This window comes from Cyprinus carpio, chromosome B12 (genome assembly GCF_018340385.1).
Source record: "Cyprinus carpio isolate SPL01 chromosome B12, ASM1834038v1, whole genome shotgun sequence".
NCBI classification, from domain to species: Eukaryota; Metazoa; Chordata; class Actinopteri; order Cypriniformes; family Cyprinidae; genus Cyprinus; species Cyprinus carpio.
The window spans coordinates 7676613-7698044 of NC_056608.1; the positions used below are offsets into that span (position 1 = coordinate 7676613).

General features: G+C 35.2%; 1 protein-coding gene across 2 annotated transcripts in view; it reads left to right on the top strand.

Annotated features, from left to right (window-relative positions):
- Positions 1 to 21432, top strand: part of LOC109054073 (retinoic acid receptor alpha-A) — a 128908-nt gene that overhangs the window by 25095 nt on the left and 82381 nt on the right. Inside the window, exon 1 of one of the 2 annotated variants that reach the window (XM_042735173.1) lies at positions 18414 to 18432. The exons of the other annotated variant lie outside the window; for it this stretch is intronic. The gene's annotated coding sequence lies outside the window, so the exon portion shown is untranslated. Of the gene's footprint in view, positions 1 to 18413; positions 18433 to 21432 lie in introns of those variants that run through there. 2 annotated transcript variants of the gene reach the window in all.

The window sequence follows — 21432 nt, forward strand, 5'->3', positions numbered from 1 at the left end:
TTGAACACTGACATCTGCTTGAATCATTCCTTTTAAGTTCTATTTGTGAAGTATTATACTGCACTTTTAGATCTAGCAATTAAACTAATCACAATATAGTGTTTTTTTTCCTCCCATAGCCAGTTATTAGGAGTAGCTACAGACAAGTCTTATGTAATTTCCCACCCTTCAGTGCAGAATGAGACAGGGATTGGGCTGTTTTTTGAAGAAGAAGGAAAAAGAAACAAACAACAACAACAACAAAAAAATGGGTTCATTTCAGGGTAAAGGTTGTCTATGATCAAAGATGTGCGTGTATTTGGTGAGAGCAGATGGAAGAAGTGGAGCTATTAATAAGTAATGGTTAATGCTCAAAGCTGGAGCTGTTTCGCACAATTCTTCTGCTTTGTTCATAAATTTTGTCTTGATGGAGGCCCTTTTGAAGACTAAAAAAAGAGAGGGAGAGAGACAGAGGAAAGTTACAATCCCGGAGTCGGTCTAGCACGATAAACAGGAAACAAAATCGCCAGTGAGTAGGGAAGTGAGGTTAAAGGTCACATGAGCCCATGAACAGAGTGAGTAATCCTGTCACTGAAGATGAAAAGAGAAACAGAAAAGAAAAGAAAGATACATTATAGAAACAAGACAGAAAAATGTGTGCAATGACACCTCTGGGGTTTGCAGTCACAAAGTCAGGCTTACGGATGTAATGAAGCTTGGTCTGCTTCATCTGCTCTTCTGCAGGACAATTAATATGATCCCTGTTGATGGCTAATGTTCGGTATTATGGCATCAGCCCAATGCCTGACCAGCTGCGACAGCTGGAACAAACTAATGTCACTTGTTTTCCGGCAAACATGAACAAGAGACACACAACCAGTGATATCCCAATCTGTTTGATCAGTGGGAGGAATGCAGCCTGGAAACCCCCCAGAAATCCTTCTTTCCGTGTTATTGATTTGGAACTCTTTATGGCAGCTCAATGCACATTTTTGTTCACAATAGAATTTACAGACACTGAGTTAAATGTCAGGATGCTTGTTGCTGATTTGATGAATAAGTTTAAGACTTCTCTAATTCTTTTACACTGTCAGTATTTGGAACTGACAACTACATTTAGGTGCAATGCTTAAATTGACAACAGATTGAATAATGCTTGTCTACGACTGAATGCTTGTGTACAGCCACACAATACCAATATGTTCTTATGTTTTTAATATTTAGATAAATGTTGTACAACCTGTCAAGCACATTTCTAAATTATGCAAACCCTAAATCTTTTTTTTTGTATAGTGGCATAATTTTCATTAAAAAATTTATCATAAATAATAAAACTAGTTGCTAACTAGTAGTTATTACATTATTACTTAAGTTATTACATTATTACTTTAATATAACATTGTTACTGATAATCAAAGAGGGACATAATTATAAACTATTTTAATATTTATTATGCAGAAATGACAAAAGGTCTCTTTAACTGTGGTGTCATTTTCATCATAATCAATAATTGCAGCACTACTTTTACCCAAAGAGGCACAACAAAACTGAGAAAATATATGTATAAAAAAAGAAAGAAAAGAAAAATCAAGCTAAATGTTTTATGTGAACAGAACATATTTATTTGTGTAATTTCCAGTAAAATTTCAGTTAAATGTATTCCTCTAAAATTATTATAAAATTGAAATCTATCATTTAATTGTACAGATATAGGATAATTAAACTTGGCAACAATAAAATTAGCCTAAGCAAAGACAAAGATGTCTGCTATTTTATTACAAAATATTTAAATTATTTCCACTACAGAATGCTAATAACCCAATATATAATTTGAGATGCAAGGCTGAAAAAAAATTCTATTATACTGAGTTTGAAAGTGCATATTGACGAATATTTTAATACTATTTTAATACTTTATCAGAGTATTTTTATTTTGGGAAACTTTTACTTCATTCCAAAGCATAGTATCATACTTTTTACACCACTACATTTAATAAAAACATATTGTTCCTCGCTGAACTGATGAAATCACCAGCCCCTCTGAGATGCAAGAGACTGAGATGCACCTGTCCATTGAACCTTTTCAATGAACCAGTTGAATTGGTTCACAAATCAAACTGAACGATTCATTCTTGAATCAAACTGATCCGATTGCAGGTGTTCTTGAGTCAACAACTCAAAGTTCAAAGTCCCACTAATGGTTCATTGGTTCAAGTTATTTCAGTGTTGTATCATCAATGTGAGATCCCCACAAATGAAAATTCGGTCATTATTTACTCACCCTCAAGTCTTTCCAAAACTGTTTGGCTTCTGTTTCTTCTTTGTAATGTGAAGAAAGAACACGAAGAAGAAAAAAAGTCATACACATTTGGAGCAGCACAAATAATAACAGAAATTTCATTTCTAGGTAATCTTTATGAACTAAGAGTGAATTTTTGCTGTGAACATTAATCTAAACAATGTATTCTAAGGCCATTATTCATACATTCAAGAATGAAAAATGTCCGACCACAGAATGACTTTCTGTTTCTTAAGTAGACTGAGTATAAGGAAATAAAAGCCAAAATGTTAACAAGCAAAACATGGCACAAGAAATATGCTGTAAGCAGTATGTTATGAGCTTTTTTGTTTCATTCTTGGTCTAAATGTCCCGCATATATACTTAAGGTAGAAATTTACTACCTTTCTCATTTGCTATAATAGAACTAGCCCTCACTGGACCCATCGCAGTACAATACACAGATTTCAGTGTTTTGATTTGTCTGCAGAGCTCTTCAATTTAGTCAAAATTGAATAATTTTAAACAGGCCTCACAACAAACCTCTTAAACTCAGTAAATGTCAACAAAAATCCAACATTGTGGTTGATAAGTGAATGGGAATCACAAACATCCGTTTAACACTGATTTCCCATGTCTTCAGCCTTTCAGAGTGGACTTCTTCTCTGATCATGTGAGCTGTCAGATGCGATCTGTGGTCTGATGTGTTGGTTTGGCTTTGAGTCAGTCCACAGTATCAGTCTAACACCCAACTCAGTGCTGGTGGGATCTCCACAAACAAACTTTGTGCCGTCTGTCAGACACATTTGTATCAATTTGGTGTATGTGTTTTAGAGGTGTTATTACATTACTTGAGGATTTTTTCATCCCATCTTGTGATTGTTGTTTAATGGCAGTAAATGTTGTGGTGTTTTGCTAGGCCTAGGCCTACATCCAAGACTGCACATTACGAATGCTGGAGCATTGTCTGTTCAATGCCGTGTGCTGTTACACTGGTGTCCATTTTCAGTCTCTGAATATTAATAATTGCAATAAAAAAAAAAAAAAAAAATAATAAAAAAAACATTAAGATAAAGGTTAAGTTCTATTTTTGTTAACATTGGGAACTTTAGTGAAGTGTTGTAATACCGAAGATAGGTGTAAAGTAGTATAGGATAATGTGAATAACCATAGTGTAGTTTAATATATAGTATTAGTCTTTCAATAACATAGGCTCATTGGAAAAATGTACATGTTGTATATTAAAATTTATTGCAGTTTCCAGCTGAAGTGATCACCAGTTGCTGTGTACAGTAAGACAAAGAACCTTTTCACAAATGTTCACGTTTTTATTATTACAAGTGATGATTACTTTGCAGATTATCGCTTAATAAAGACTTAGTTTACAATTATGATTACGGGGCAGAATATCCATTAATAAAACCTTCATTTCACATTATGATTACGGGGCAGAATATACATTGACACCACATTACCAGCTCTGTATATGTGGCTTTTCTGATGTAGTAAACTTGCTCGGTAGCTCACCTGGTATAGTACTGCACTTGCAAAAGAACTCAAAAGTCACGCAACTCAAATTAACTTGCTACTTTGTAGACAAGCTAAAATGGAATGGTTGTGTCAGCAAATACGTTTTTATGTCATGTTAGCTATAGTTAACACTGTCGGTTAGGTTTAGGGTAGGGTTTATACACAATACCTACAGTACAACATCTAACATAAAATGTTGCCAAATGAAATTCATCTGTTTTGAAATTTGAATGTGAAACTTTTATTTTGCAGAAATGTCACCACAGGTGTGTTTTTCCAGTGAACCTGGAATGTCTGTAGAATAGTTTGGTGTAGCAAAGGGAGCTGCTACAAAACAGTTAAAGTGTGTTATATAGTAGTGCAGATTAATGTGTGTACAGGGGGAGTTGTAATGTACTCCAGTTTATAGTGCAGTGTTATGTGCTATTGTGTACTGTAATGTGAAGGAAGGAGCTACATTGTAGTATAATATATTGTCCAGGAAGGAGTCTTGAATAATATAACATTATGTAGTGCAGTGTATTGTGTAGTATAGTGTATTGCACTGCAGTGTTGTGTAATATAGTGTGTAGTATAGTTTGCTGCTGCTCTCTGGATTTTTGGATCGGCTCCTGACAGGATCTTGGCAGCAGTAAACGTAAACACATTTCTTTGCCATTCCTGAGCAGCAAGACTCTCCCCGTAACAACACACACACTCTTGTGCAGCACAGCTCCCCTGTATGTTCTTAAAGCCATAGTCTTTATTGCTTCTTACTCTTTGATTAAATGGACATTTAATGCTGCCTTCAAATGTTCACTTCCTCGGTATAGGCCATTGTGTGTGCCCAATTCATTCAATTGTGAATGAAAACTGTCATATTATAAATTTATGGGTTCTTCATTAGCAAATGTGTGGTAGAGGAGAGTCTTGGAAATGCATATAGTACACCAGGGGATCTCACATGTCGGGCCTAGCTTGGTTCCAACCGGACAATGACACATAATCACAATGGCAGCAAAATTTTACTGTTTCTTTATTCAAGCCCTTTCCGCTCCCCTGTTAAAGATGTAAAGCATTACAAGAGCTACAGATGACACAGTTATTTAATAGCAGTAGCAGAAATGTGGTGAGCAGCAAAATAGATTGATACTTATGCCCAAACACTGCACATACAATTATTTTTATCTGTCATAGAACATATATGACTCCACTCATTCAAATACACCAGGTTAATGGCAGGAGTTTTTTCCTACATTTAGCATTAATAATCAGCATGTTTATATCATTTTATAATAAACAATGTTGTATTTTTTTTTTTTTTTTTTTTTGGATGGCAAGGAAAGGCAACTAAGACATTGAAATATTAGTTAAAAAAAAATTCTGCTTATGACAAAAGTATTTTGCTTATTATGTCAATTATGTCCAAGAGGAAATGCCATACATAGAGACTGTAAATATAAATGTAATACACACACACACACACACACACACACACACACACACACACACTAGAGAATGTAAATATAAATGTAATCACACACACACACATATATATATATATATATATATATATTATTTTACAAAGTACTACTGCTGCCCATATGGAAATTTATAACTTTTTAGTCATAACTATAACTTACAGTATTGTCCAGACCTCTACTTGGGAAGGAAATATGGAGAATGGACCTCTTGGAACTGTAATATCTGGCTGCTGATTTGCAGTCCAGCTGAGTACACAAAGGTCAGAGGTTCATCTGTTACTGAGCAACATGACAAAACTCTCTAAAACTCCATCATATTCTCTTAAGCTGTCTATTATACTTGCTTAAAAAGTGTCATTATCATTTTTATTATAAAATTTTTCCCTGAGGTCCACTTATATATAATAATGTTAACATTTTTGTGCCAAAAATTGTTTTTGACTTTTTTCCCAGCCTTTCTTGAGGGCTGTTCTTATATTGAGCATTATGACCCCAGCAGTCCACAGTGCAGTTTTGTACCAGGTGAGCTACTGAGCTGAAAAGCCATTCATATGGATCTAGTAATGTGACACAAACTTGAAAATGTATTAGTTTATAAATCAAGCACGGTAGTAAAAGTGTTTTGAGATCACAACATAGTATTGTGCACAGAACAGCGCAAAAAAAGTCTTGATTACTGAAAAATCTGCCCCTGTAATCATAATTTGTGTGAAAAATTTGTGTTTTACTGCTACTATTGTTCATTTTAACTGTAAACTACAGTGAATTGTATATCTGCGCTACAGTCATGTATTAAGGCTGACAGTGCAGAATGAGTCATTTCTGCAGCTTGGTTTCAATAACTTGTTTTACTGAAGAGAAACTTCTGAAAGTTACAGTAGTGCATCGAAATCTCAACAGATGGAAGGAAAATCTGATTCCACGTGATAAGACCACTTTAAAAAAGTAGTAAAAAAATAGTTGTTTGAATGGAATCTTATGAATAATTGGTTGACCCATGTCATAAAACCAGTCTCAATGTTTCATTCCCAAATCTGAACTCAAGGTAAAGATTATCTGTACACAATGGTGTAGTTTCTCACAGAAAGCTATCATATGGCTTCTTAGATTTTGGAATGTAGCGTACAATAATTATTACTTTTTGCATTCTTTTCAAAGAATGAAAGACTCTTGTTTCAATGTGATTTCTCCTTTTGTGTTCCACTGAAGAAAGAAAATCCTACAATATATGTTAGGAACATGGTTCATGTTTAGACAAACTATCCCTTTAAATATCTAGTTTGATGTTTCTCAGTCTGTTGCGGTGCCTAAATTCTCTGCTGCTCGACCGCTGTTTGTATCTCTGTTATCTGTCCTCAATGTGTCTTTGTCCCTCTCTATTCTTTACCCTCTTTTCTCTCATCTTTTGCCTCTTTGTATGTGTTCATGTTGTTCCTCGGTCTCTCTGTAAGCTTAGAACACTGGGAAGAGCGCTCTGTCTGTAGCACACTGCTCTTATTGTGAATATTCCCCTGGTATCATGCCAAACCCACAGAAACCTAATCGCTCTAGCAGAGAGCCCACTACTGAAGGACTGTGGGTAGGGACGCAGTTAAGTGATTATCCGAGCGCTGTTGAGACTGTGCACTGCAAAGCCTAGTTTGATTGGCCAGAGACGCTTTTTGGTTTTCATTGCTTTTTTCCAGATTTGATTTTTATTTTAGACAGTGGTATAGAGCAATCTTGGCACCTCCTTGCTATTTTGTAACAACTGCTAAAGGCATTTCCCGGACACAATAACAGTCCTCTGTCTCCACAACATCATCCAATTTTCATCATCTGTTGAGAAGAAAACAAGTATTATTTAGTTATATCTGTATAAATGTGATTCATTTGTTGCCCAGTTTTCACAGAGTCTGACACATATTGGATCTTTGTTGTACGTGTACTATATGAACAGCAAAAGACAGATGAGATCAGATTTTTTATTTTATTTTTTTTTTTCACATCTGATTTGTCTTCTTCGGATGTGGTTGTAAATAAAATATGTACCTGATATATAGTTATCTGATCTATAGGAAAACACACACACACACACACACACACACACACACACACACACACACACACACACACACACACACGCACACACAAATCTACTTCTCCTCTTAATTTAAAAATCATCATTGTTATGTAACACACAGGCACAGTCTGGGCCAAAAATAATCACTCAGCACTGAGGCAAGGTATTTTGGACATAATGTAAATTGGTTTTAAACAAGAAAATACATAAATACACAGTACATAAGCAGTGTGTTGGGGAAAGTTACTTTTAAAAGTACTGCATTAAAATATTGTGTTACTACCTAAAAAAGCAACTAATTACATTACTTAGTTACTTTTTATGGAAACTAATGCATTACGTTACTTTTGAGTTACTTTTTAGATCTGGGCAGGGCTTGCTTGTTTGTTTTTAATATACAAAGTTCTTCTTTTACAGATGTAAAAACCCTTCAATACCAAAAGTGAAATGAGTATGCCTCAGGCTGAAGGAAATGAAATTCATGTCTGTACAGTAGAGGGCACAGCTCAAACAAATTGAATAAAGAATAAGAAACAGGAGAAGAAAGTTCAACACTATTCAGAAATAACAAAAATGAAATACAAATGTGTCATTTCTGATTAGTATGGTTAGAGTGGATCATCGAAGATCAGTAGCAAAGACATTGGTTAAAAAAGATGTATATTTTTTTGTTGTTGTGAAATGAGTAAGTACATTTTCATATTTACTCTAGGTTTATTTAAATAATGTTTGCATATAGCTGTCGTTCAACACATGGGAAACAAAGTAACTGGCATTACTTATTTGAAAAAGTAACTCAGATATTTCCTTCTAAAAAAAAAAAAAGAGAAATACTTTACTAGCTACTTAAAAATTTAATTTTAAGTAATGTTTTTTTTTTACTTTTTACTTTTTTTACTGGGAAGTCGAGGCCTAATGGTTAGAGAGTTTGACTCCTAACCCTAAGGTTGTGGGTTCGAGTCTCAGGCCGCCAATACCATGACTGAGGTGCCCTTGAGCAAGGCACCGAACCCCCAACTGCTACCCCGGGCGCCGCATTATAAATGGCTGCCCACTGCTCAGGGTGTGTGTTCACGGTGTGTGTGTGTGTGTGTGTGTGTGTGTGTGTGTGTGTCCACTTTGGATGGGTTAAATGCAGAGCACAAATTCTGAGTATGGGTCACCATACTTGGCTGTATGTCACGTCACTTTCACTTAATATGATTACATAACTTGCGTTACTTGTACCCCCAACACTGTACATAAAAATATTACACTGTGACTCTATAAGTGAAAACTAGACAAAATATATATTAAAAATATGGAAGGTGTGGTTAATGTGTAAAAAATGGTTTATATGTCTAAAGTGTGTACAACATAACGTATAAACAGCTCTTGGTTTATTTTCCACTTGACATGACGAAAAAAATGACAGCATTCATTGAGTTAGAACCTCTCAGACCAGTTCAGTCAGTAAGTGAGCCATCAGACTAATTCAAACCAATAATTCATGTAAATTCATTGGTTGTACCGTATACTTTAATATGATTCACAACTGGTGGAAACAAATACTGTTCAGTTTCAGTATTTTTATTTTTATTTTTTAATTATTTATTTATTTATTTTGGAATGTAAAAGGAACCACTTCTAAAAAAGAATAAGTTCTTGGTTCCTGACTCTGCATTGCGTACTAAAAGCAGAGATCCATTTGGGCTATGTAGCGCTATACTGTAAACACAGTTGGACAGTTTTAGTGATTGCAAACAGATGGGACAAAAAATTGGATATGGTCAAAAGATCATATCTGTGGATTCAGTCTTGCTGTTTAAATCTCCATAGAAAGACCTTTGTTCGGTTTATTTACTGTCTTAAGACAGCAAAGCGCTATTTCTAATTTAGTCTATACCATCATAAAGTGTTTTGCAACTGAGTAAAGGCATCATAAACCACTGAGGTTTGAATCAGATCAAACGAACTTCAGACTTTCCAAAACCACTTTGTTTGCTTTAAGGGAAAAAGGTACCTTTTTATTTTAGTTTCTTGTTTGTTGCTCTTGTTACTGATTGTTGCGTTGCCACATTTTAGAGGTTGTAAAAATTGTAATAGAGGAAATTTCCAAGAGTGTCTTGTAAATGGAGAATGCAGCAGTATTGGGTGAATATCTTGACCAGTCCTTCCATGGACGATGCACAATCTCACATTGTGTTGCAAATGTCAGCGTGAGCATGATACACATCCCTCATTGAAATGACGGTAAATATCTAGCGAGTCTCCCTTTTACTGGCCATCGTCTTGTTTCCATTTCCACTTTCCACTTGTTAAGGATTGTCTGTTATATTTGTAAGGGATCAGACTTGTGGTTTTAACCTGGTGGACAATAAAACAGATGAATAATTAGTCATATTTACATACTCGAATGTCATACCTAGGGTTGGGATTGTAAAAAAAAATAATATCTACTTTGATAAGAGGTTATATATATTAGGATTAGCCTCAGAGGTGAGCAGAAGCAAAAGCTGTAAACATGTAAACAACTTCAGCAAAATGACCCAAACAGCTTCTGATATGATCACTGTGAGGCTCAGATACCAGCATGCCACAGATCAAAGGTCAAAGGTTATCTTGACTTCACAGTAATGCAATGATATCTTTAACAGATTGAGCTCATGGAGAACATGACCGAGTTTGGATATGAAACTGTTACCTTTCAATGGTTAAAATTTCACTTTAACAGTTCTGAAATGTCATTAGCATTCAAGGGTCAAGTATATAATGATTTATTTTCTATTCATAATAACATTTTGTGTATTTTATCTGCTCAGGTGGATTTGTCACTTTATGCTTGACAAATTCTTTCAAGCATGAAGAAAAACAGCAATGAATGGTAGTAGAGAGCAGAACTTACCAACAGTTTATACAGTATAAAGTTTATATCTTCATCAAATTAAATGAGATGCATTTAATTATTGTTAAACTTTTCATTATTATTTTTAAGTCTGTTTAGTTTAACTAATTTATTTTTATTTATTAATTTTAGTTCAATTAGCTTGAGTAGTTTTAGTGTTTAAAGTTAAACTAAATGAAAATGAGAAGTGAGTGCCTGAGGGTTCAAGTAACAAAAATATTCTTAGGTTTCACTTTATTTTGATGGTCCCTTTAACACATTCTGTTGACTACAAGTAAAATTGCACCTACATATTTACTAACTCTCATTAGCGCATTAGTACAGTATTAGTAGACTGATAGGGTTATGGATAGAATAATTTGACATGTACTTGCAAAGTTACTTTTAGTCAGTAGAATATCTGTTGGGAGACCATCACAATAAAGAGTTAGCAGATATTAAGCAGACAGTCTACTAATGCTCTAGTGAGAGTTAGTTGACATGTAGGTGCAAAGTTATTTATTGTCAACAGAATGCTCAAAAGGGACCATCACAATAAAGTGTTACCATTTTGGTACTTATTACTTATTTTATTTCTTACTTTATTACTTTATTATTTGTTTATTTTATTATTTTTTATTATTATTATTTTTACTTTAAACCCAAACTGCAGAATTTATTTTTAATTTTAACTTAAATTCACTTCACTTCACTTTTTTTTAATGGTGATAATAGGCTTAGTGTTTTTGCCAGTCTCCCCTCACTAAAGTTATAAGAGTGTGAAGTTCCATCACAAGAACTCAATCTGCAGGTGTGTATAAGCAGAGAGTGGCCTAACAATGGAAGAACATGAAGGAATATGGCAGAAAAAGAGAGGAGAATTAAAGAGGAGGGGAAATAGGTCATGTGTGGAAAACTAAACAGAGGAAGATAGAGAGAAAGAGAGAGAGAAAAAGAGCAGGATATTGAGAAAGGATGAAAAATATTGATGTGGACTCAAATAAGCACTTTCCCTGCACGGAGTTTAGCCACACACACACATGCACACACACACACACACACACACACACACCTCTGCGTAATGGGTCTCTATTGATTGCTCACTCCCTGTCTACACACTCATAGACCTTCAATCCAACCCTCTCATGACTCTCAGGAGACCACTTTACCTGCAGCATGAGATATGGCGAGTGTATGCTTTTACTTTAACCCTATAAAGCCTTCTTTATCATATTTGACACGTGAATTTAAATTATTACCATGATCAAAACTTTCCTGAAAATCTTGTTGTACACAATCCACTACATTCCTTCAAGATAAACACTGGACTGATTTCTAGAAAATTTTGCAAATAGTTACAAACAGTAAATAACAAATTTAATTAAATGTGAAATTTTAAAGTACAGAAAATGCAAAATACTAAAGTATTTTCTTGTTAAACATTTGCCAACAATCTTTGTTTTATTTACATCTTAAATTTTTTAGAAAGTGATTGTGAAAGTGAAAAAATGACAGAAATATTCCACTGTTGCCAACAGGTGGCGTTATAAATTATAACTGAATATTGGCGTGCAAATGTTTTCAGGCCAGGACTCTTACCAAACATGTGAAGTAAGAGGAAGATCAGACATTGCATGTTTAAGTTTGTTTAAAAGAAGTAATTTCCTTTTGCCATCAGGTGGTGGTATGATTATAACTGAATATTGGCCTTAAGATGTGTTAAGGCCAGGACTCTTATCAAACATGTGAAGTTTAGGGCAGATCAGACATTGCATGTTTAAGTAAGTGTGACACAAGTCACTTCCTGTTGCCAGCAGGTGGCGCTATAATCATATCTGAATATTGGCCTTTAGATGTGTTCAGGCCAGGACTATTATAAAACGTGTGCAGATTGGGGCAGATTGGGCATTGTATGCATGAGTTACAACAACTTCCTGTTTCATGTCATTAATAGCATGCTTTAGCACTTAGTAAGTGTTGCTATCATGTTTGTAGCATGTTTAGCACACAACGGAACATTTTACTGTATTGTATTGACAGTAGGTGGCGCTATGACTAGAACTGAATCTTGGCCTGTAGATGTGTTCAGGCCAGGACTCTCATCAAACATGTTAATTTTGGGGCAGATTGGACACTGCATGCCTGAGTTACATCAACTTCCTGTTTCACTGCATAAATAGCATGCTTTAACACTTAACTAAGTGTTGTAAGCATATTTTAGCATGTTTCTAGCATGTTGCCAGCCTATTTAACACTTGCTGACACTTTTTAATAGGTTGCTAAACATGTCACTTCCTGTTTCCAGCAGGTCACGCTATGACTATAATTAGTACTGGCATGTATATGTGTTCATGACAGAACACCTATCAAACGTGTGTAATTTCCTGTTTCATGGCGAAACATCACATTTTGTCAGGCCACCACGGACTCGCAATTTAACATCACAAAGGTCTTAAGGTAACCCTCACCAAATTTTAAGATTATCCAATTAAAACTGTAGAAGGGTTTTGTCGAAGTACGAGGCCTGGAAATGGCAAAAACTGCACGAAAATCATACAGGAAATTCAAAATAACTGACTTCCTGTTGGGTTTTGGATTTTGTACCAAGATACTTTTTTTTGTAGGTAAAGTTGTGTTACATACCAGTTTTCATACATGTACTGTATGTAAAACTTAGCTCAAGGCGCACTCCGTTGAATGTGTACAGGTGGTGCTATGAGCCATTTTGCCACACCCACTTCTGAAACCCATATCAGATGTACATTTTTGCCAGTTCTGAGTTTTGGAGCATGTTTAGGCCCTCAAAAATACGATTCACTTTGGAGAAGAAGAAGAAGAAGAAGAACAAACGGAACAATTCCAATAGTGTCCTCACACCATCGGTGCTGGGCCCTAATAATAATAATAATAACCAGGTGATTTCATTCTTTGTTTGCATGTATGGGGCATGTGAGGAATCCAAATGAATTTTACACATATACATAACTCCAAATTTTTTGGGCATCAGAGGTTATCGTACAAAGGTAATGCTGACAGATGGGAAGATGAGATAAGAAATGTACAGTAATTCATATTTTAATAAATTTGATATAAAAAATCCCCCCCAAAAAAACAACACCAATAATCTGAATGTAATTAAGTTGACTGAGAACCTAAAGTAGACCAACGTAAGATCTGAGTCAACTTTATGGCCAGTGTCACTATTCCGTCTACTTGTTTGGTTCTTTTAAAGAGGACTTGAGTAAAACAAACCTACTGTAAGGTGCTTTTTGAAGAGAGTTTATATTTTATGAGTGCCCACACATGCACACACATGCACACTGAACTCAGTTCATCTTTCAGATAAGCAACATCCCATCTTCCCACAGTGGCTTGAGCGGGCCGGTCTCAGCTCGTGCTGAGTTGATGAATTATCCCGGCCACATTAAGCTGCGCTTGTTATTGTTTGGTCCTGATTTATCGAGGGTTCTGGACCCAGGTCAACTCCCAATCCCTCCTTCCGCCACCCCCTCTGTCTCCTCCCTTTGTCTCTCATCTGCTTTTCTGTTTGGATTGAAAGACATTTGATTGATGACCCCGAGACCCAGAGGTCTGTCTGAAGATCGTCAGTAAATAAAAACACATGTGCCTGAGACAGGTCTCACAGAGGAACTGAGAGCGCTATCTTCATTTTTCCTTCTGTCACATGTGATCTGGTTTTGTTGGTTCAGTCTTAAATGCTGTGACTTATCACTGGTCTTCACTTTAAGTGAAGCACAGATAAGTGGCAGGAAGCAGTGGTAACACACAATTCACTGTTCTATTAGAATTAGCATGAAGCATTAGAATGATTTGAAGACATTCTAATGCTTCATGCTAATGGGATTGTTGAACCAAAAATTATATAATCACTTACACACCCTCGCGTTCTTCCAAACCTCTTTTTTTTTCTGTAAAACATAAAAAGTGAATTTTTGAAAACTGTTAATGCTTTCTTTTCCTGACATTGGCTGAGTGGAAAAAAAGTGCCTCTACCTACATTATTGCGAATTCACTGCTGTTTCCAGTTGAAATTAACACTAGTGGCAGTAAATGCAACAACTTGTAATTTCTTCACACAAAGTCTGATTACAGGGCAGATTATTGATTAACAAAGATTTATTTTCTGACAGTTCCTTGCACAATACTATGTTATAACCTCAAAAACTTTACCGTAGTGTTTATATTGTGTACTAGTGCATGTTTACATCATATAGGCTAAACAGCTCCATATGAATTGAGTTGACGTTGCTTTTGCGATGCATACATACAACAACCAGTGCAATAAAATATTGTTACATTCACCTGTTTCAGGGTCATTTGAGCCCCACCACTCACTTTGAAAGTTGTGAAAAAAAGCGCAAAAAGAAATGTAATATAATTTTGCAGAAATGTCACTACAGTAGTATTTTTCTAGTGAGCCTGGGTTGTCTTTTCCAGACAACATATGTGCCCAGGCAGGGCTGTCCGTAGCGTAGCGGGGCCTGGTGCGAGGTAGGGAATGGGGCCCCCCTCGGTTCATTCGTGATCTCATTCCGGGGGGGTGTGGTCCCCCTCCGTCCGTTTGCGATCACGTAATAAAAGTAGTTTAAATGACTCATGCACTATATTCTAAATCTCGTAAATGCATTCAATAGCGTGTAAGTAACAGAATAAAAAAACAAACAGTTTGCTGAAAAAACATTGCCTTCTGTTAATTTCATTCATATTTGCACATATTCAAACCTGGCACAACAAGATGTGTTGCACCAGGTTTGACGTCAATGATTTCAAACGCTGTTAGTTCTGTATTTAATTCCTACTGGTGTAAATCTTCAATATGTGGAGCATAAATGACAAAGAGAACAGCAAGATTTTCTGCATATAAAAAGGCGAGGATTTTTTGCACCACCAAACAGATGTGCTTAAATAATGATTATTTGATGAATTTGCCAATGGTCAGGAAACCAGATAGTCCTGCCCCAAACTCACGCAATTGTTTCATCCAGAAGTTTACATTGTTACATTGTTGTTATACTCTGAACATAAAAAAGTGTTTTGCGCAAGACTTTAAAACAGCAAACTTTTCTTGGTTTAGATAGAAACATTTTATTTCCAAGATCTGTGAGTCATCTCTGGAAGGCTGAGGAAGTTTAATGGTCTGGAAACTTGTCATTTTATTAAAGTCGCTTTCTTCAACAGTCTGAAAAGGCAACTGATGGTCATAAATCCCACACACATGAAAGCGTCAGCCTATATGTATCCACTCCTCTGTTATGTGGCTTTCCAGTGTATGATTTCATTGCTTAGTGGTTGCTCTTGCATATTTCACAAGACTTCATGTTCTCATTAGGAGTTTCTGTTAAGATCTCTGACTTGGAAAAGTTCTGCAGTTTGAGACATTGGTGGGATCTCTTCTAAAACTTCAGAGTTAGATTTCTGAGAAGTCAGAGAAGCAGCAGTTAGATTTCAGTCTCAATTTGACATTAGAGTGCCTGCACACTAGAGAAATCTCTGACGGTGCATTTGACGAAGAGGAATATGTAAGATCCATTTGTATGTGTGTATGTGTGTGAATTTCAATTCTGAAAGCACATCAGACCCTCTTCATTGAAACTTGAGACAAATCTCTGAATTCACATTGTAAACTGATGTTTTGTTCATTGTTTTTGAGGATGATGGCATGACATACATTCTTTCCATGTTGTCATCTGCTGATTTTGCCTAGCTTTCTGAGAGATAAGGGAAGCATTTTCTCCTCCCTTTTATACTTTAATAAGCCTATTTATTTTTTTATCCTTACCATGTACTTGACCAAGTCAGAAGAGACCTTGGGCTCATTTTTGGGTCACAACGTACCAGTTGATAACTTTTGCTCTAGTGTGCTGTATAGGAGAAACTGTTGAGACCCCTTTCCAATGGGTTATCCAGTTCATATATGTTTCTGAGATAATATACTCCGTATTTGATGTTAAGAAGACTTTCTGTCAAAAAGCATTGTGTGCGTGTGAGCTTCAGGCCTCATTATGCAGCTCAAGCCATTGACCACACTACTTCAGTGTTTTGTGGACATTACATAACAATCTCAAACAAAACCTATATGAGTTTCTTTGTTCTGTTCAACATAAAATAAGCTGTTTTGAAGATAATACGTAACCAATCAGTTGATGGTAGCCATGATGTCCATAGTTTTTTGTTTTGTTTCATTTTTTAGTGCTATAGACAAGGTTATAATGATTAACATGACTAAAATAATTTTCAAAAATTTAATATAAAATAAAATAAACATATTAAACTTATTTTATTGAAACTAGTTGCTAAAGCAACATTTCTTATTTCCATTTAGTTTATTCTGTTTAGTCTATATAAACTAAAATTCAATAAAAATGATGTAGAATTTACTTTTTTGGGGGGGATATAGAATACAGATAAGCTTAATGATGTAGAAATTTAAAAAATAATGTAATTAATTAATAATAATAATAAATGAAAAAAGGTGATAAAAAAAGTAAATAATATTTAATTTAAAATATTTTCATTGTATATATTGGTAAATCAATGATATTAAAATAACACTGGCTACAACATGTCAGAAACTAGTGTTCAGTGCACATTGGTGGCACACTCTGTTTTGATTGGCTCAAGTTTCAGCTGCTGTCCACTGTGTTGGAATGACTCTCAGCACTGTTGACCCTTGACCCCTGAGGGTCATCGTCCATTACCACATGAAACATAAATGTCAGCAGCCCTCCTGCTAAAAGCATTTGTCTTCTAGTGGGTCATCGGTCACAGCCCACCTGCTTTTACCAGGTCTATCTCTCATACACACACAGATAAATGCATCCAAGCCACTGAATGCCTTCCAGCGGCTTTGAACTACAGCAGACGCATGTTTAAAGAGAAAAGTCCTGTGGATTGGTGTTGGTAGTATAGTCAAAAACTGGGCAATATTCAAGAAGTCGTTAGTGTGAGAGATTTTATGTAAATTGAAAAAGCTACAGTAATATATATGCACTGAAATCTTCACTTCTACCAAATGATATGTTCAATGATTTCCAAGAACAGATGCATTCAATTTCAAACATCAGGTGATATATTCAGCTTTGGTTTGTATTTTGAGAGGTAATGGATTAAAGTCATCTGCAGAGTTGGAACCTGATTGGTTTATCTTAATGAATGGCCTAAGAGGATGGAATTACATGTGGAATTGCAGAGAATTGCGACTAACGATGCCTTGGAGTGTAGTGGTTATTGACCCATCAATCCAACAAACACTCTTTCCCTGGAGCGTGACTACAGTGCATTCACTGTCCATTCATCTGCCTAATGCGTTCTGTCAATACTCACACAATACTACCAACAGGTTGATTTGATTGTTGGAATGTTTTGCGTTCTATTGCATTCTAGATGTGTTAATGATTTCAGTGAATACTGCTCTGACTTGTTTGTTCTACTCTGAAAATCACTGAAAAGTAAATACATACATAGGTTATATAATCAAAATGTTTGAGAACTGATTTTTGGAATTCCAGTTCTTGCAGTTAATGTTGGGGTTCTGGCATGTCTTGATCGCTTTCGTTTAATTTCCTACATTTCTGTGTTACATAACTGTTCAGATCATTCTGATATTTGTTCACAAATATAATCAGGCAAATTCATTTGAGTTTTGACTTAATGAAGGCAATGCAAGTGTCCACCGACACTTAATGAAATACATGAGAATAGGTTTAAGTTAAACTGTTTGTACTCTAAGTTTTGTTTCACTTTAAATGACACTGTACAGTAGCTGATGAGTTCAGTGCATTAGAAAAAGTTGATGTGAGTCATGTGAAAGGGTTGTTAGTACAAAGACATTTACTGTATTTGGACATCAGTGACAGAATGATTCTGAACAAGCTGGTAAACATTTTTCAAGTTTATTTAACTCTGGCTTAAAAGTCTTATTTTTATAAGTGAACTCTTCAATTAGGAGGTCACACGACAACGACCTTCTTAGATTTATTGCTTTCTTTAGTAAAAAGGCCACTGGGAAAAACGTTATTTTTCAAATGGATTAAAGCCATCATCCTTGTAAATGTTAGCATATGTCTTTTTTTTCTTAAGCAAATGCAGTAAAAGAAGATATTTTGAGAAATGTTTTGGTATGATTTTGTATATACAATGGTAAACAAAGCTGTTTGGTTACCATCATTCTTCAAAGTATCTTCTTTTGTGTTTATGCAGAGGAAAGAAAGTCATGCAGGTTTGGAACAACATGAGGGTAAGTGACTGATTTTCATTAATGGGGCGGTGGTGGGTAGTGAAGCCTTCATTAGATCTCTTTGTTGTCAAGTTTTATGATGTTTATTTCCAGCATCTTCCATCATGAAGGAGAAACAGCTTAAAGACTTTTGTTTGTCTTCAAACTAGCTTATGTTTTAAGAATAAATAAGATAAGTAATAGGTAATAAGAATTAATGGTTTACATGAGGACTAGGTAACTTTTGACAGCTTGGATTAAGCAATGCATTTTTTCTGATTTTAGCTGTTTAAAGGTTTATTTAAATGATGATGATGATGATGCTTTATTAATATCATTAGCATGTTTTTTTTTTTATTTTTTAACAAAAGTATGGAATAAAACTGGTTTCATAAAACAGTTTTTTGCATGAGAAAAAACTACTCACAGTCTTTAGGAGTTCTATAATAGTTCTTTAATATCTTTTGTCTTGTTTGTAAGCATCATTAAATGTCCATTAAATGTTTCTGTTTCTTTTTTCTTCTCTTAATGAACAGCGTATGTGTTTTCATAGGGGGGTCCTCTTAATGCATTTTTTTTTTTTTTTATAAAAGACTAACGTTTAGGCAGTGTGTAGGGCAGTCTTTGGTCATCAGAGTCAGGACCTCACCTCGAACCCTGACACCATTAGTGTAGGCTGGTGATTTAGACTTAAACACACAAATGGCAAATCTACATACAGCAGTTATCAGTATTCAGAGAGATCTGCTATTTTCAAATGTAAACACACACACACACACACACACATGTATGAATATGATATGCAAATGATTTTTTTCATGACCATAATCAAGAAATCAGATCGGATATTATCATTATTCTGCAGAATGCCACACACACACACAACGTGACCCCATCATCATTTGTCTGATAGGGTCTGTCAGTGTGTGTTGTGTGTGTGTGATGGAGAGGTAATTGTTCAGCTCTAGGCTGGAGGGGTTGAGAGGCAGTTGTGTCTGACACCTAAGGCAGCTGCCTTCCTGCCCAGTTAGTCAATGACTTCACAGGCAGAGTTTTTGTATTAAGGCACCTCCTGAGGAAACAGCTTTCAAACCAGTTTTGAAGGCACCATAATGCCACCTCTAATGATCTAGAACAAATCCAAGTGGGCTTTAGATATAAACAAGCCAATCTTAAATGGAAACAATGCCAAGCCAGGCTAACTGGAAATATGTGCCTGTGGTGACATTTCTACAAAATGATATTATGTTGCTTCTTGCACGATTTGTGACACTTTCAAATATTTAGTGAGTGGTGCAAAAAGAGTGTTTAGTTTTATCAAGGTGACCCTGAAACTGCTTTATTACATTTTTGTAGCATTTCGGAAATTAAATGTCTAGTAAGGTGCTAAATGGTTAATGTACTATCGTTTGAAAATATAGTGCCACCTACCCTAAAACTTTACCTTAAACCTAACCAATAGTATTAACTAAAGCAAATGTGATGTACTGTAAAATTTAGCTTACTTTATGCACATTTTTTTTTCTTATCAGATAAAAAGTCTATCATACTTAAATCCTACTCAGATTATTTTTATGTGTAATTCCAAAATGCGCATAAAAATAGGTGGATGGAAACATAGCTACTGTGGAATAGATTTGGTAGTGAGCAGTACATATATATAGGCTACATTTGTCGATAAAAGCTTCTTAATAGATAGTATGCTCCTTATACAGCATGTATCTCATTCTGGAGTTTGTGTCTCTCCATGTCTGTTTGTATAGTAGTTATGTGTCTGTGTTTTGTTTGTGTGTATGTGTGTGTGATTAGATTTAGAGTGGATTGATGGCTGTGTATCAGACTAATGGAAAGCTTTTTACAGAGCTCATATATGGCCCTGCATTAACATACATACACACAAACACACTGAGAAGGCAGGAGATGTAAGGCAGTGGACAAAGAATGGAGGTAAAGGAGGATATCTGTACAGATGAGATGAAATTGTAGCATAAAACAGAACCAGATGAGACTCTACGATAATAATCAGCACAATCATTTGTTCACATCAGCTTGTAATCAAAATTGACCTTTTTAGTATATTACATAGTTTTTGGTCTTATTGTAGCATAAATGATTCATCAGTGAACATTAATCCCAAAAACGTTTTTTTTTTTTTTTTTTGCCAGAAACAATTTCAAGGGGTTATGAAGTGACATTATTGCTGTATCATTTTCAGCTTGTTGGATTTTTTTCCTTTTTTTTAAGCAATATAATAAATACATACATGCATAAATACATACATACATACATTGTACTGCAAAATAAATAAAATGATTTTCTGGTGGAGCCAATGAACATATGAACAGGAAAGTAAAAATCAGACCTACTAGCAGAAAACATCATTAATGTTGAGCATTGAGATGAATTAACTTTTTTTTTCTGAAATATTTTTACTTTTCAGCTGATGTCACAATGGCTACATGATGATAATAAGTGCATAATGTATAGTTTCTGAATATTGAATGCTGTAAACATAATAATAATGTTTTAATAATGTTAATAAAAATGTGTCCTAAATGTCATAAAGATGTAGTAATCCCTTTTATAAAAGTAATGCAGCACTTACAGTGTATCAGAGTCTTTGAAGGGCAAATGGACAGTGTGATGATGCAATCACATTGTGTAACTATGGTAATATGAGGGTAATATGGGACTTTTTTCACTTTCAAAAAATTCACTTTTTGCAAATTACTGTCATTGTCACTTTAACACTTCTGACCAGCACATGAGACCTAAATCCAAGAAAGTCTGGAGAGCTATTCTTTACATTCACATTTGTCTCATTGACAGTTGCTTGGCTGGTGTGTGACCTCCAGAATTATGTGACCTGCATCTTTACTTCATCTGCACTTAGTTTACTTCATCTAAACCTCTATATATTGCTTGCAAAAAAAGAAGGTATTTCTTTAGAATACATCCATATTGTCAATAGACGGAGTCTCTATTTGAGAAACAGTTGAGATATTAAAGAGATCTTTGTTA